The 14906-nt window shown below is 46.3% G+C and overlaps 1 protein-coding gene and 1 non-coding gene across 3 annotated transcripts in view; both read right to left on the bottom strand.

Annotated features, from left to right (window-relative positions):
- Positions 1-4389, bottom strand: part of ACTR3B (actin related protein 3B) — a 42806-nt gene extending 38417 nt beyond the window's left edge. For both annotated transcript variants that reach the window (XM_056857497.1, XM_056857498.1), the window contains exon 1: positions 4353-4389. The gene's annotated coding sequence lies outside the window, so the exon portion shown is untranslated. The remainder of the gene's footprint in view (positions 1-4352) is intronic.
- Positions 4390-8106: 3717 nt separating this feature from the next.
- TRNAT-GGU (transfer RNA threonine (anticodon GGU)) lies at positions 8107-8178 on the bottom strand. The gene has a single exon. It is a non-coding gene; the product is annotated as a tRNA-Thr (tRNA).
- Positions 8179-14906: the final 6728 nt, after the last annotated feature.

Below are 14906 nucleotides of genomic sequence, written 5' to 3' on the forward strand. Positions count from 1 at the left end.
AATTCTATGATTTTATCATTCTAAGTAGTTCTGTAGCTAGATTTCATGTGGTCATTGTCCAAAGGGCTGTTGTACTAGTCTGCTGGGGACAAAAAAATTATTTCTAAGGCTCTCTGATGGTGGAACGTTTCATCAAGTTGCAGCTAACTTATGATGAACCCCGTAGGGCTCTCACAACAAGAGACAAACGGAGGTGGTTTGCCGCTGCCTTCCTCTACATACCAACCCTCGACTTCCTTGGTGGTCTCCCTCCCATCCAAATACTAACCAGGGCTGACGCTGCTTAGCTTCCAAGATCTCACAAGATCAGGCTAGCCTGGACCATCCAGGTCAGGGCAATAATCTCTACAAGCACTAAATCCATTACTTTTAATTGAAATGTTGTGCCAATCTACTGTTATTTTACATATTCAAGACAAAATGGTGTAATTAGTTCTGCATGCCAGCTGATAGAGATCAGTTCACCTAGAGAAAATGGCCGCTTTGGCAACTGGACTCTATGGCATTGATGTCCCTCCTCTCCACAAACCCCCCCCCCATCCTCAGACTCTGCCCCAAAAAGCTCCCGCCGGTGGCAAAAAGGGACCTGGCAACCCTATGGAAGGGGTGTTAGCGGTCTTGTCCAAACCTCTGGCCAATGCAAGGAATCCAAAGCTACAATGTGTTCGAGAGATGGCTATACAGCCTCAGCCTGAAAACCCTCATAGGAAAGCCTGTCCATTCCTCCCCTCCAATCGAGGTGTTCATTCCATTGTTAAATTATTTTTGTTATTGTTGTTGTTTTTGCTGTCAAGTCATGGCTGACATGGCGACCCCGTCGGGTTTTCAGGGCACGAGACGTTCAGAGGTGGTTTGCCATTGCCTGCCTCTGCGTGTGCTGGGAGGGTTCTGAGAGAACTGTGACTGGCCCAAGGTCACCCAGCAGGCTTCATGTGGAGTGGGGAATTGAGCCCGGTTCTCCAGATTAGAGTCTGCCACTCTTAACCACTATACTACGCTGGATCTAGCAGCAGAAAATGGGTCATTGTGGGGAAGGGAGTTCGGATTGCAATTATGCTTCTTCCTCTGGAGATGAGACAGAAGCAATTTTAAGCTCTTAACCTTTGCTGGCTCTCCTACAAAATTCTTTTTACTGGTAGGGAATTTCTCCAGCACTCAGCCTCTCTTCCTGTAACTTAAGCCCATTAAATCTAGTCTTGCCCTCTAGAGCAAAGCTTCTTAAACTGTGGGTCACGACCCCACATGGGGTCGTATAACTGAATGTGGGGGTTGCGAAAAATTTGCATTCGTCTTTAATAAATGGTAAAATTATATGTATACCAAAGAATTGTTTTAAAATAAATTTCATTATGATTTATGATCAGTAAATGTTTGATTTGTATGCCTATTTTATATACCTATATACCCGGGGTCACATAAAAATTTCTCGGGAGGTGACGAGTGGAAAAGGTTTAAGAAGCCCTGCTCTTAGAGGTTCAGAGGACAAACCTCTGCACTCATCAGTATAATATTTTATTCCCTCAATTGGAACAGTCTACAGCAGTGGTTCCCACAGTGGGCCATATCACCCCCTGGGGGGCGGTGGGATTACCTAGGGGGCATTAAGAGGCAAGGAGGCAGCAGGGGGGTGCTAGAGGTGGGCCTCTTCAACTGTGTTGCTGGATAGGGTAGGGGGCAGTGGGGTTGACTCTGTGAAACCAAGGGGGCAGTGGCCGGAAAAGTTTGGGAACCACTGGTCTACAGGAATAGGCTTATGCAAGAAAGAAGAATACAAGCAGGGAATAAGCTAACACAGGTGGGTTCAAACCTGACTAAGAAAGTGGATTTCTCAAACAAACCTGTTGTTGTTTTTTTACCCTCCTATGTTTCTTCCACCCTTGTCGTTGCTCAAATGGGGGGGAGGGGAGAGTGGGGAAGATATAACTGCAACACCACAGAGCAGTTCCTGCTTCTAACATTTAACTTCTTATCAGTCTCCATCTGATTAAAACTTCGAACTAAGCACCGGTGGCAATCCCACAGGGTGGCAAAAACATGGGGATGGGGTGCCTTCTTCAACACGTTAGAAACAAAAGTTGACCTACAGCAAGCACACAGTCCTGATGGTCGTTTCCTGAGTATACATCAAAATTTGTGAGCTACGAGGGTAAAGGATCAATATTGGTAGGAAGGCTGACAAAAAATAACTGCAAGACCCTCCTTGGCAGCTGGCACCAATAAAACGTTAATAATATAGAAAGCGTTCCTATGGGGATGGTTTTAAAGATGCGGGATCAAAGGCACAGAGAACTAGGGAAAGACACGTAAAGCTGTGTGGTTTGGGGGATGGCTCCACAACATAAGAAGTGTGCCAGAGCCGCTCTTGGAAGAGGGGGCATGAAACCAGCACAGGTTGCTCTGTATGTACATAGGCACATACCAATCCTAGCTCCAGTTCAGAGCAAGGATTCATATGTCCCTACGTGAGAAAGAGGAAGGTGCCCCAAAATTATGGATGTGGAGAGGGATGGCATTGTGGGTTCATTGGGATACTGTATCAACCATGGCAGCAGTGTGTCGATTAAAGCACAAGAGAAGTGTCACAGAAAAAGAGGTGTCCCCTATGAGGTCAAGGTTGGAAAGGGTGATGACCCAGCATCCTAATGACTCAGGCAATCTAAGACCTCTTCAAGCTCTTTGTAAAAAGAGGGAAAGAAAGGCAAGGTGGCAAGCAGTGGAGAATGAACAGGAAGAAAAAGAGTTGGTTTTTATATCCTGATTTTCTCTACCTTTAAGGAGTCTCAAAGCAGCTTACAATCACCTTCCCTTCCTCTCCCCACAACAGACATCTTAAGAGAGCCAGCATGGTGTAGTGGTTAAGAGCGGTGGTTTGGAGCGGTGGACTCTAATCTGGAGAACCAGGTTTGATTCCCCACTCCTCCACATGAGCAGCAGATTCTAGTCTGGTGAACCGGGTTGGTTTCCCCACTCCTCCACATGAGGCCAGCTGGGTGACCTTGGGCTAGTCACACTTCTCTCTGAACTCTCTCAGCCCCACCTACCTCACAAAGTGTCTGTTGTGGGGAGAAGAATGGAAGGAGACTGTAAGCTGGTTTGAATCTCCTTAAAAGTTAGAGAAAGTCAGCATATAAAAAACAACTCTTCTCTGTAACAAAATGGTTTTTTCCTCTTGTGATGCTAAATTAGATTTTAGATTATACTTTACTGTTGTTACTATTCAGGCATATTGCTTCTTCTAAGTTTCTGCTCTGTTTGAAATGGGGTACAGTGAATGCTGCAGAAGTGCAGTGGGGCAATCCACCAAGAAAAAAGGGTTATGCTCCAAAGTGACTCTTTCAAAAGACTAAATACAACCTAACCGAATTCAGGTAGAAGTGAGAGTCCAGCGAGGTCATTTGGCACAGGTACACAAGAGAGAGCCCTGACCTGGATGGCCCAGGCTAGCCTGATCTCGTCAGATCTCAGAAGCTAAGCAGGGTCAGCCCTGGTTAGTATTTGGATGGGAGACCCCCAAGGAAGTCCAGGGTTGCTGTGCAGAGGAAGGCACTGGCAAACCACCTCTGTTAGTCTCTTGCCATGAAAACCCCCAAAAGGGGTCGCCATAAGTCGCCTGTGACTTGACGGCACTTCACACACACACACACACACACACACACACGAGAGAGAAAAGTCCCTTTTGAAAGCCAAGAGGGGGTACAAGGCTGAATTCTTCTATACATGGAGAACGGGTTGAAATTAAATCAAAAGAGTTTCCGTCTAGACATTAGGAAGCATTTTCTAACAGAGCGGTTCCTCAGCGGGACAGGCTTCCTCGGGAGGTGGTGAGCTCTCCTCCCCTGGAGGTTTTCCAGCAGAGGCTAGATGGCCATCTGTCAGCAATGCGGATTCTACGACCTTAGACAGTTCACGAGAGGGAGGGCATCTTGGCCCTCTTCTGGGCAGGGAGTAGGGGTCGCTGGGGGTGTGGAGGGGAGGCAGTTGTGAAATTCCTGCATGGTGCAGGGGGGTTGGACTAGATGACCCTGGGGGTCCCTCCCAACTCTGTGGTTCTAAGAGCCTCTTGGGGGGGGGGGGAGTCCGGACGGTAGTAAGGGAAAGACCCCCACCCACTCACCCACCCTCTTCTTTTGCTGGTCCCTCTGTGCAAGTTAAGGGGAGTGTGGGGAGAGGATTGGGCAGCCTTGGCTTCTCCTGGAGAAGGCGCGGGTTGAGGAGAAGGCGCTTCTCAGGGCCCAGGAAGGGAAAGGAGGGCGTGGAGGGGCGATGAGCAGGTAGGCCGCGGGGCCCCGGCAAGGCAGCGACGGGGCCATGCCAGGGCAAAGGCAGGGAGCCCGGCTCCGCTTGCAACTCACCCGGTGCCGCCGTCCACGACGCACGGGAGCAGGGGGGTCGCCATCTCCGGCGGGAGGGCGGGCGGGAGGGAGGGAGGGAGGGGGCCTCTCCTTGCCGCCCCGCCGCAGCCAGCAGCACCGCGCCGCCGGCCGGGCTGACAGCGCCGCCCTCAACGCGCCTGCGCCAAACCCTTTCGCCACGTGGTTCTCTCCGGAACTGCGAGATCCCGCGCGGCCGCCCCCTAGGCGGACATTTTGGAGCCGGGCAACGCTGGGGGGCCCTTTGCCCTCACGCTCGCCCCGCCTCCGTCACGAGCTCGGGGGGTTGCCTAGCAACGGCGCGGCGCGGAGGCCCCAGCCAGGAGGGGAGGAAGGGCGGCGATAAACGGAGCCTTGGGGGCACCAGCGACATTTTATTTTAGCAAGTCGCTCTGGTTCGCAAATGTTTGTAATGTGACAGCAGGTAGACTTCCCCTGACTATGGAAGATCCACTGGTTTAGCAATTTGTAATAATCTCTTTACCTTTCTGTAAAATGTATTAGGACAGCAAGGGAATAGCTTGTTGCTGGGCAGGATATCTCTGTGTGGTTATGCCTGTGTGCTAAGGAATTGGGGCAAGAGCCTTGGAGGGTTACAGTAAACCATAACAAGAACTGGGTGAAACTATTACTCCGCTGCCGCCTCGATGTCTGGAGTGTGATCAGCCTACCCTGAATGTTGATGGGTTGTCATATCTTGAATTTGGATAAATATCCCTTCCTCGGTATGATTGGGGCTCAGAGATTTCTGCCCATTAGGGCCTCTGAGTCAGCAGCTGCAAATAAACTGTTTTCTTGAAATAACAATCTCAGGTCTCTCTCTCCCCCCACGAACCCTTGTTTACCATATCAGTAAGGATTTTTTTAAAAAATGGGTTCGTCTTTAAATTGTCTCTAGGTTCTGGTTTAGAATATACGGAAACATTAGGGACTGAAGAGAGGGAGCTTTGGACTGGGTGCATGGTTGGTTTCCCCCCCCTCCCCCACCCCCCAAATAAACAGAACTCGTTGTGGTACCTTACATTTTTATTCTTATTCAAGTAGGGATGCCAACCTCCAGGTACTCAGTACAGGAGCGAAGTGTGTATAAAGTGCAAAAAAACCTTATAAGCTCCCAAAAAGACATGACAATACCACTATACACACTATATACGCTACTAAGCTGAAACACACAAGCTTAAGACAGACAAGGTGACTGTACAAGGTGGAAACAAGTGTCAAAATGACACCGCCGATGTTCATAGAGTCTCTCTCCATTGTAGGAGAAGTGGTATCCAAAAGATTTTCATCGAGGTTCCCAATGAGGAGACGATCGTTTCGAGTTCACAATGGACAACTCTTCATCAGTCCTTCAACGTCCTTTTGTACATTCATTCATTCAAATAGTCTCCCATAACGGGTAAGATTTCAAAAAATGCCAAATCATTATTATTTCCCACGAAGGGTAAGAGACATCACTTCCCACTTGGGGTAAGGATTATAGTGTGGCAATCCTGTATATAGTGTGTATAGTTGTATTGTCATGTCTTTTTGGTAGCTTATAAAAATTTTTGCACTTTGTATACGCTTCGCTCCTGTACTGAGTTCCTCATCCTCCCGATATTAGTACAGTGGTGTCTATTTCTCCCCCAACCTCCAGGTAGTGTAGTGCCTATAACCATTATATATTATTAGTAATGCATGCTTTTATATTCAGACTGCATGTGTGTGTTAAGTGCCGTCAAGTCGCTTCCGACTAATGGCGACCCTATGAATGAAATACTGCATACTGCACTTACAAAGGTGCTAAGCCCAGGACAAGAGTTAACATCTAGCACAATACCATGTGTAAGCACACATTCATATGCACACACAAGGAAGTTTGGGAATGGTGGCATCCATAACTAAGAGGCCAACAGATTACAGTTCTTGCCTGGTACAGCTTTTCACTGATAAACAACTCAGAATTACCTTCCTGTTAAGGAATGTGGTTTCCTGCTTACAAAGATCACAAGACCAAGTGCTTGCTTAAAAACAGCCTCGGGCAATCTCTATAGGCTATTCTAATAAGATGTTGGAGTAAACACCCAATGGGCATTGAATCTATGCACTATGGAACACCCCTAATCAGAGGTTATAAACGTTGCTGACTGTAATCCTTTGTTTGGTGTGCAAGCTGTCCTGCGCATCTGGGCAGTTTCCACCCGGTATGTATATTGGATCCAATAAACAACTGCTTTAAACTAACAACCTCTGACTGTGTTATTATAATTAACTGTGTGTGTAAAGTGCCGTCAAGTCGCACCCGACTTATGGCAACCCCTTTTGGGGTTTTCTTGGCAAGAGACTAACAGAGGTGGTTTGCCAGTGCCTTCCTCTGCACAGCAACCCTGGACTTCCTTGGTGGTCTCCCATCCAAATACTAACCAGGGCTGACCCTGCTTAGCTTCTGAGATCTGACGAGATCAGGCTAGTCTGGGCCATCCAGGTCAGGGTATAATTAACTACTAATATAATAATACAGAAGCACTTCAGTAGTAGTTGGAGCTCTCCTGCTATTACAACTGATCTCCAGCCGATAGAGATCGGTTCCCCTGGAGAAAATGGCCCCTTTGGCTATTGGACTCTATGGCATTGAAGTCCCTTCCCTCCCAAACCCCGCCCTCTTCAGGCTCCGTCCCAAAAACCTCCCGCCGGTGGCAAAGAGGGACCTGGCAACCCTATGTTCAACCATAAAAGTTCGAGAGCTGGAGTCGACGTCTTCCGATGAACCACTGCATCTGAAGAACTGTGTACCCCACACGTTTAATATTCAGGAAATTTTAAAAAAATGTTCTCCTTTTAAGGTGCCACAAAACTACTGTTGACTTTTGCTGCAACAGACCAGCATGGCTACACCCTCTGGGATTATTTTCCAACTTTTGTTCTCTCGCAGTGGACACAGATATAATTTTAGAGGTAAAATGATAGCTTTTGAAAATAGCATCTTTCCAGGCACAGGGCAACTGATTCAATACAGGCTACCGAAAACAGCTCAGGAGCACAGTTCATTTTTTTCAACAAGGTTGTTCTTAGTGGGAGACCGTAGGCTGGTCACTCTTCTGTTAGTCTACCTACCCTATCTCACAAGAGAGTCTGGGGGGTAAAATGGGGGAGAAGGAGAACCATGCGTGCCACCTTGGAGGAAGGTAATGGTCGTGGGGGGGGGGGGAGATTTTTAAAAAAGTGCTAAATAACCAAGATGAAAAGGATGGAGTCCCGGCCCAATGTTTAATTTCTAAAAAGGAGATGCTAGTGGAGCCTCAAACGTCACTTGCAAATAGCACCCTCAAATCTGGGAACGATTCTCTGAATCACTGTATTTACTCAGTGGTGACAGAAACGCACTCTGAGCAGTTGGGCACTTGCATGAACACATGAAGCTGCCTTATACTGAATCAGTAGGGTTGCCAGGTCCCTCTTCGCTACCGGCAGGAGGTTTTTGGGGTGGAGCCTGAGGAGGGTGGGGGAGGGGAGGGACTTCAATGCCATAGAATCCAATTGCCAAGGTGGCCATTTTCTCCAGGTGAACTGATCTCTGTCGGCTGGAGATCAGTTGTAATAGCAGGAGATCTCGAACTAGTAGCTGGAGGTTGGCAACCCTATGAATCAGATCCTTGGTCCAGCAAAGTCAGTATTGTCTACTCAGACTGGCAGTGGCTCTCCAGGGTGTCAGGCGGAGGTCTTTCAGATCATCTACTTGCCTAGTCCCTTTAACTGGAGATGCCGGGGATTGAACCAGGGACCTTCTGCATACCAAGCAGAAGCTCTACCACTGAGCCACAACCCCTCCCCATGCATGACTCTTTCTTCATCCATTTCAGAATTATTTATCTTTGACACTGAAAACAGATGCCAGCACAATGCTCTGGAGCAAATGAAGCCTTGCAGCGGTTCTTTTGCTAGTTGTACAGAAGGCAGTTTCAGCAGGTATATCTTGTATCTCTCCCGTTTTAAAAAATAAATGTTGTATAACTGAACATGTAACAATAATTGAGGCTAACTGTATCTTGACTGCTAGATTTGCCCTTGGAATGGAAGACTACCCTCTCCCTCTTTGGTGAACGATGCATTATCAAGTATGAGGATTCCTCACCCACAGACACTCATATAAGCATTTATATTGAGCACCATTATGGGAGTTCTCTATGTAAAGGCATGGCTGAAATTAAATGGCTATCGAACTGTTTTGTCCCATCTCATGGCTAACCTTCGGCACATGAGAAGGTACATGAACGACTATATGGAAGGACAGCATTTGGCCCAATTGTTCTTTGGGTGTATAAAATATAGGGCAGTGAACTGTACCCTTTCTACCAGTGGATTACAACAAGAAGAATAAATTATTAAGCACATCCATATAGACTGGGATCTTTAAGAGCAATTTTTCCTTAAAACACAAATTTAGCATTAAAATTTCTGGGGTTTAGTAATCCCAGAAGACAACATACCACAATGTAATATACATCTGATTCTTTTCTTTTTGAACTTAACATTTGGGTGAGCCATAAATAAAAGATTGCGAAAGGAATTTTGGGAGTAGATTCGTCTTAAACGAAGCACTAAACTATTTGCACGTGTACTTAGGCAACAGTCCAAAAGATATATTAAAAATATCCATCGGATATTGTTAAGTGTCACCATATGGTAGATTAGGAAGTATGATCTGCTAACAGTAAAAAATAAATTTGAAAGATGTTCTTATGGTATAGCATAAACTTCTGCTCAAGAATAGATTCATGGCTACTTCATATATGTTATGCATTTCATAGATGGAAGGTCAGAGCATCATATATGCATGTTGCAAGAATATACCACTCCTTAATTTATTTTATACCTTTTTTTAAGACAGGTTAAAGTGGGTAAGAATAAATAATGCATAAATGAGATGTTTCTGTCGTACATCGGAGTTCGTCACATTCCTCTGCTGGTGCTCAATGTACATTCTTCATGCATTTTTTCCTTCCAATTGCAGCGCTGTCAGATTCACTCACTGCTGTCTGTCTGATTACAGAGTTTCATATTCCACCCTTGCCAATCACTCCTTCCGAGAAACATCTGGATGGTCCTGTACCTATCAGCAAAGAAATGAAACTGGGCCACCTAGACTAACTTGAAAAGAAAAAGAAAAAAAGACCAGGCCCACCATCACCGTCCGCACCCCCAAAAGCAGACTGAGAAGGCCTGAGCATGCTCATTCCCTTTCAGGAGCCACAGTTGTAATTCCAGGAGACCCCCAGGCTAGAGTTGCCAACCTCCCGGTACTAGCTGGAGATCTGCTGCTATTACATCTGATCTCCAGCCGATAAGGATCAGTTCACCTGTAGAAAATGGCCGCTTTGGCAATTGGGCTCTATGGCACTGAAGTCCCTCCCTGAAACTCGCCTTCCTCAGGCTCCGCCCCAAAAGTCTCCAGGTACTTCCCAACCCAGAGCTGGCAACCCTACTCCAGGCCCCTATTTAGAGTTGCCAACTCTGGAGTTTGGAAATACCAGGAGATATGAGAGTGGAGCCTGGGTGAGTGGGGTTGGAGGGGAGGAACCTTGGTAGGATATAATGCCATGAAGCCCACCTTCCAAAGCAGCCATGTTCGCTAGGAGAAGTGGAAGAAGTGATAGAAAGAAAGAAAGAAAGAAAGAAAGAAAGAAAGAAAGAAAGAAAGAAAGAAAGAAAGAAAGAAAGAAAGAAAGAAAGAAAGAAAGAAAGAAAGAAATTTATTTCCTTTGAAGATCAGTTATAATTCCAGATCTCCTGACCCCACCCAGAGGTTGGCAACTCTACCCTTAGAGTTGCCAGCTCTGGGTTGGGAAATACCTGGAGATTTTGGGGGTGGAGCCTGAGGAGGGTGGAGATTGGAGAGGGGAGGGACTTCAATAGAGTCTGTTTTCCAAAGTAGCCATTTCCTCCAGGTAAACGTAGGGTTACCAGATCCCTCTTCGCCACCGGCAGGAGGTTTTTGGGGCAGAGCCTGAGGAGGGCAGGGTTTGGGGAGGGGAGGGACTTCAATGCTATAGAGTCCAATTGCCAAAGCGGCCATTTTCTCCAGGTGAACTGATCTCTATTGGCTGGAGATCAGTTGTAATAGCAGGAGATCTCCGGCTACTACCTGGAGGTTGGCAACCCGAGTTATAAGGATTACTGAGATGATGGATGTGAAGTAGGGTTGCCAACCTCCAGGTGGTGGAAAACAAATCAGACACCTCTATATACTTATCATAAGATGAGAAATTCAGTATAGGAATAGCTATGAGCAATGCCAACAATATTCTGGCTATATATTTACAATACGTGGTAATATACCCACCAACAACATATATTCCCAACAAGCATATGTATTTATTTCTTTTCCATGTAAAATTTCCCCAAAGCACAAGTTCACAACAATTCCTATGTAAGGTAAGTATGGAATAAAGTCAATTGAAATGTCCTTAAAGATGTACTTCTTTTCTTTGCAGCAGTTGATTAATTGCAGGAGAAAACGATCGTTTCAAGGCACACAGCCCAATTCTTCCTCAGTTCTTCAAAATTATATTGCGTGCAATTATTCATCATCATCCATAGTCTCAGGTTTCAACCGAATAACCCATTTATGAAAAAAGTATACTATACTTCCCCAACAGAGGTAAGTAGAAGGATACCGTCCTTCTAGTGGCACGCAATATAATTTTGAAGAACTGAGGAAGAATTGGGCTGTGTGCCTTGAAACGATCGTTTTCTCCTGCAATTAATCAACTGCTGCAAAGAAAAGAAGTACATCTTTAAGGACATTTCAATTGACTTTATTCCATACTTACCTTACATAGGAATTGTTGTGAACTTGTGCTTTGGGGAAATTTTACATGGAAAAGAAATAAATACATATGCTTGTTGGTAATATATGTTGTTGGTGGGTATATTACCACGTACTGTAAATATATAACCTCCAGGTGGTGGCTGGAGTTCTCCTGGGATTATAACCGATCTCCAGGTAATAGAGATCAATTAACCTGGAGAAAATGGCCGCTTTAGAAGGTGGACTCCATGACATTATAACCCATTAATGGGAAGCCCTTGGAACAATCTGAAGAACTATGAACATGCAGGCATTATTTGTGAGATATGATTATTGTTGTTCCATATGCAGGGAAGGGATTCGGGAGCTCCCACAGAGATCTGTTCTGCACCATCGCCCCCGTATCCCAAAGGGCAAAATCTAAACTCTCTTAGCAAAGTAGGCCTGTATTAAAATATTGTCGAAGGCTTTCACGGTCAGAGTTCATTGGTTCTTGTAGGTTATCCGGGCTGTGTAACCGTGGTCTTGGTATTTTCTTTCCTGACGTTTCGCCAGCAGCTGTGGCAGGCATCTTCAGAGGAGTAACACTGAAGGACAGTGTCTCTCAGTGTCAAGTGCGTAGGAAGAGTAATATATAGTCAGAAAGGGGTTGGGTTGAGCTGAATCATTGTCCTGCAAAAGGTATCAAAGGTAACGTGCTAATACTTACATTGTCCTGTAAGTAACAAGACAATGTGCTAATGAGGGTGTGGTATGATAAAATGGAACCATTGTATCCTGAAGTGATCTGTTAATGTGTGAAATCCAAAGCTAATCTGCATGGCTATTGTGGACTGTAGTCTTTGTTAGTCTGGAGGTTTTCAGGCCTGTATTCTTTTGTTCCCCTTGTGCCTTGCTGATTGGTGTGATTCCTAGCTCCTTTCCCTTTTATATAGCTTGGGAGAAACGGTTTCTTCCAGTGGCAGCTAATTTTTAATTAATTGGCTAGATTCGAGTCCAGTAGCACTTTAGAGATTTTTTGGGGTAGAAGCTTTTGAGATTCAAAGCTCCCTGATCTTTGGCTCTTGAAAACTTATATCCGCCCCCCCACCCAAAAAAATCTTGTTGGTATCTAAGATGCTACTGGACTTGAATATACCGTAGCTCTTCTACAGCAGACCAACATGGCTAGCCACTAAAACAAACTTCACTAATTGCCTCTGCCTATTATAAGAACAGCCATTTGGCAAGAGTTCACCTGGAGAGGAAGAAACAGAAACACATGAGCCCTGTAAAGTCTGGTACAATTGATTTTCTGCCTCACGCAGCTAATAACAGATGTCCTACTTCAGGCTGGGCTAGGGCTAGGAAAAGAGTGTTTGTCTGATAGAACTGCCGTTTTTTAACCGCTGCCGTCCATTATAAAATAAAGTCTGCCATATGCCTTTGTGAAGAGAAAACCACTGAGTTTTACATGGCATTATCTTTTTTTCCCATTCCTTCCTCCCCCCCCACCATACGTCAAGTTATTAATGGGCTTTTGAACAATGAATCCATTCTAGCACATCACCCATTAAAGCATTCTCCAGTGAGTGAGTGGATCACTCAAAGGTGAATTTTTAAATTGATTCTTTTTTTTAAGTCAAAGGGAAGTCTGCAACACTACGATGAATGTGATACAGTGAAGTCAGGTGTCTAATAATGATGATGATCATCACCATGATCATCATCATATAATTTAGATAGCACTTGTGATGCTCCTTGGGCAGCCCAGTCCTGAGGGCTGCTGCAGCAATAGCATCCCGTTGCCAGAGCAACAGCAGCACTGCTGGCCCGTTACCTAACTGGGTACCACGCAGGCCAGGGATAGGTCTGCCAGCTTTGGGTTGGGAAATTCCTGGAGATTTTGGGTGTGGATCCTCGGGACAGCAGGGTTTGGGGAGGAGAGAAACCTCAGTGGGGCCTAATACTACAGAGTCCAAAGCAGCCATTTTCTCCAAGGAAACTGATATCTGTAAGCTGTAATTCTAGCAGATCTCCAGCCACCACCTGGAGACCGGCAACCCTACCTGGGGACCAGGCAAAAGCCGTTGCAGCAGACCAGTCATGGCCTAGGCCCTCCTGGAGTACCTACCAGTGGCACCATTGCAGCTAGGGTTGCCAGCGTCCAGGTACTAGCTGGAGATCTCCCACTATTACAACTGATCTCCAGCCGAAAGAGATAAGTTCACCTGGAGAAAATGGCCGCTTTGGCAATTGGACCCTATGGCATTGAAGTCCCTCCCCAAACCCCGCCCTCCTCAGGTTCTGCCCCAAAAACCTCCTGCCGGTAGCAAAGAGGGACCTGGCAACCCTAATCACAGCCAGCCAAAGGCACAGTGGCACAACACTGCAGCCAAAATGGACTGGGAGTATGCAATGAATTACAGGATGGCAGGCATGAGGCGTTGGCCCTGGTGGACACATTTGGAGAGTAGAGGGGTGTGACCAGCCTCAGCATTACCAACCCCCCCCCAAAAAAAAAACTAGAGCAAGCCCAGCAATAGTCCACATGAACAATGTAACTGGTTACACAGGAACTGACAGAATGCCAGGGAGCAAAAAAATTCACATGACCAAAGGATTGGAGAACTGACCCATGCATTTCCCCCACATTGGCACCCCAATCTGTATCAAACCCCTCTATGGCTATTTTTTAGGGCCACAGTGGCGCAGAGTGGTAAACTAAAGTACTTCAGTCCAAGCTCTGCTCACAAGCTGAGTTCAATCCCAATGGAAGTCGGGTTCAGGTAGCTGGCTCAAAGTTGATTCAGCCTTCCATCCTTCCGAGGTCGGTAAAATGAGTGCCCAGCTTGCTGGGGGTAAAGTGTACATGCCTGGGAAGGCAATGGCAAACCACCCCGTAAATATCATCTGCCTAGTATAAGTCGTGATATGACGTCACCCCATGAGTCAGTAATGACCTGGTGCTTGCACAGGGGACTACGTTTACCTTTTTAATATTAATATGTCTGGCATTCCATTCACAGAAGGTTTGCACAGTGGGTTGGTTGACCCTGAAAACATCTCACATCTACGTGTTAAAAACATCATGCATGGTGCATGAAGTGGCTCTAGAAAATAGGCACTGGGTCTAGGTACCTTTGTAGCATCCTGTGCCATATGCAAAAAGTGTCAGAACTCTCTAGCTCACCAATGTGCAGTCCTTCCTTTTTTTGCCAGCCTTCTCGTCACGCCACTCATGACCCACATTAGCTGTGTGACTCATCTGAAACAGGTATCCTTCTGGGGACCAGTGGGGATTGACATATAATCTTAGAAGTGAGTTGAAAGCTCTGTTTCCCCTCAGGCAGCATTCCACTTTGAACACTTCCTTCTCGAGCACAGTCCATATACTCCATCCTTGGGCAACCTAACCTGGCCTGCTACCTTCAGCCACTAAAGCAGTGGCTGTTATAAGGGGACAGCTCTCGCGTCATATCTGGCGGGGGGAAAGAGGGATGCAAATACCTTCTTCAAGGATAAGATTCCATGGTTACGATCTTTGCTGCAGCGAGCGCAACTTGTGGGTGCTGCACTGTGTAGGCGGCAGAGTGGATAGCTCCGAGGATACCCCGAGGCTTCTCAGAAGTTAAGACAGAAAACCTGTCTCTAGAAATTGAGCTACCGCTGTGTACAGGCCCCCAGACACTGTGACGCTGTTTGCTGCCCAGGCACACACTAGCAGACAGGAATCTTCATCCTTCTGTTTTTCAATCTGCCTAACT

The sequence above is a fragment of the Euleptes europaea genome, chromosome 11 (genome assembly GCF_029931775.1).
Source record: "Euleptes europaea isolate rEulEur1 chromosome 11, rEulEur1.hap1, whole genome shotgun sequence".
NCBI lineage: Eukaryota > Metazoa > Chordata > Lepidosauria > Squamata > Sphaerodactylidae > Euleptes > Euleptes europaea.